The 2500-nt window shown below is 66.2% G+C and overlaps 1 non-coding gene across 1 annotated transcript; it reads left to right on the top strand.

Moving 5' to 3' along the window:
• Window positions 1-2344: 2344 nt before the first annotated feature.
• Window positions 2345-2463, top strand: LOC132247472 (5S ribosomal RNA). The gene has a single exon (XR_009458767.1). It is a non-coding gene; the product is annotated as a 5S ribosomal RNA (ribosomal RNA).
• Window positions 2464-2500: the final 37 nt, after the last annotated feature.

Raw genomic sequence — 2500 nt, 5'->3', positions numbered from 1 at the left:
TCGGTTTTGACCCCCTCCTTCGGAACGGTCCGGCCCCGGAGGTTCCTCCGTCCGAGCTCCTGGAACCCAAGATGGGCATCTAGGGTCCCGAAACCCGTGTCCTCGAAAATCTCCGCGAACCTTTCCTGGCAATATTGTAGATGCGGCACCCGGCCCAGCCGCCGGGGGCAACCGCCGAAAGTGTCCGCCCTCCTGGAGCGAAGGCCCGGGCAAGGCCCGTTTGAAAAACCTCATACGGACTTCCGGAGCCCGAGCCCCGGCGCCAGGTCGACCCAGGGCCAACCTCCCGGGCCCCAGAGAGGCTCGTCTCCCCCGCGGGAGCAGCCCGCCGCCCGCGCCGAAGGCCCCCGGACCTGCCCGGCCTCCGGGCAGGGCACCGGGGAGAAGCCGGAATCGCGGCCGGGCTCCTGGAACTCTCGCCCGGCCCGCCCCTGGGCCGGAGCTCCAGTCGACATGGAGCCAAACCCGGGGTTGAGCCCCTCCTGCAGCACGGTCCGGTCCCGGAGGTACCCCTGCCCGACCTCCTGGAACCCAAGATGGGCAACTAGGGTCCCGAAAACCGTGTCCCCGAAAATCTCCGCGGACCTTTCCTGGCAATATTGTAGATGCGGCACCCGGCCCAGCCACCGGGGGCAACCGCCGAAAGTGTCCGCCCTCCTGGAGCGAAGGCCCGGGCACGGGCCGTTTGAAAAACCTCATCGGGACTTCCAGGGCCGGAGCCCCGGCGCCAGGTCGACCCCGGGCCTCCCTCCCGGGGCCCAGCACGGCTCGTCTCCCCCGCGGGAGCAGCCCGCCGCCCGCGCCGAAGGCCCCCGGACCTGCCCGGCCTCCGGGCAGGGCACCGGGGAGAAGTCGGAATCGCGGCCGGGCTCCTGGAACTCCCGCCCGGCCTGCCCCGCGGAGTCCTGCCCGGGCTCCCGCCGCCTTGGCCCGGGACGACCACCCCTCGGCGGGGTGCCTGGGCTCCGACCCCGGAGGCCCGGGTCCCTGCCGGGGCCCTTGGACCCGCCCCCGGGCTGCCCTTCCACGGAGCCCTTGACCGGGACGAAATCGGAATTGTGGCCGAGCTCCTGGAACTCTCGCCCGGCCTGACCGCCTTCTCCGGCCCTTTTCCGGTTTTCCCCGTTGACCTGGCTCCAAACTCGGGTTTGGCCCCTCAACACGGCAGGGTTCTGCCCCGAAGATCCCTCTGACCGGCTTTCTGGAACCGAACATGGGCATTGAGGGTCCTTAAAAACGTGTTCTCGAAAATCTCCGCGAACGTTTCTTGGCTATATTGTAGATGCGGCACCCGGCCCAGCCACCGGGACGAACCGCCGAAAGTGTCCGCCCTCCTGGATCGAAGGCCCGGGCAAGGCCCGTTTCAAAAACCTCATACGGACTTCCGTGGGGGGGGCGGGCACCAGGTCAACCCCACGTATGCCTATGGGGATTTTCGCTCCCCAGGTCAACCCCATGGATGCCTATGGGGATTTTCGCTCCCCAGGTCAACCCCATGGATGCCTATGGGCTTTTTCGGTCCCCAGCTCCACCCCAAGTATTCCTAGGGGCTTTTCCGCTCCCCAGGTCAACCCCATTTATTCCTATGGGGATTTTCAGTCCCCAGCTCAACCCCAAGTATTCCTAGGGGCTTTTTCGCTCCCCAGCTCCACCCCATGTATTCCTAAGGGCTTTTTCGGTCCCCAGCTCCACCCCAAGTATTCCTAGGGGCTTTTTCGCTCCCCAGCTCCCCCCCATGTATTCCTAGGGGCTTTTCCGCTCCCCAGCTCCCCCCCCATGTATTCCTAAGGGCTTTTTCGCTCCCCAGCTCCCCCCCAAGTATTCCTAGGGGTTTTTTCGCTCCCCAGCTCCACCCCATGTATTCCTAGGGGCTTTTCCGCTCCCCAGCTCCCCCCCATGGATGCCGATGGGCTCTTTCGGTCCCCAGGTCAGCCCCATGTGTTGCTATGGGCTTTTTCGGTCCCCAGGTCAACCCCATGTGTTCCTATGGGCTTTCTCGGTCCCCAGGTCAACCCCATGTATTCCTAGGGGCTTTTTCGCTCCCCAGCTCCACCCCATGTATTCCTATGGGGATTTTCGCTCCCCAGCTCCACCCCAAGTATTCCTAGGGGCTTTTCCGCTCCCCAGCTCCACCCCACGTATTCCTAGGGGCATTTAGGCTCCCCAGGTCAACCCCATGGATGCCGATGGGCTTTTCCGCTCGCTCCCCAGGTCCGCCCGCCCCTGGCCTCGCCATCGGGACTTGCGGGCACCGTCTCAACCCCGTGCCTTCCAGAGGGGACTTCCAGGCACCGTGTCCACCCCCTGCGAGCCTCTGCGGACCCCCGCCTTACCTTTCCCCGCCGCCTACGGCCAGACCGGGCTGATCGCGCCCGATCCCGTCCGATCTCGGAAGCTAAGCAGTCCCGGGCCCGGCTAGTACCTGGATGGGAGACCGCCTGGGAATCCCGGGTGCCGTAGGCCTCCCGCCCTTTTGCGCCTCGGGGGGGGGGGGGAGCTC

Source organism: Alligator mississippiensis, unplaced genomic scaffold (assembly GCF_030867095.1).
Source record: "Alligator mississippiensis isolate rAllMis1 unplaced genomic scaffold, rAllMis1 scaffold_40, whole genome shotgun sequence".
NCBI lineage: Eukaryota > Metazoa > Chordata > Crocodylia > Alligatoridae > Alligator > Alligator mississippiensis.
Note: the sequence above shows the minus strand (reverse complement) of the source record. Positions and strands in the feature narration are given on the sequence as shown.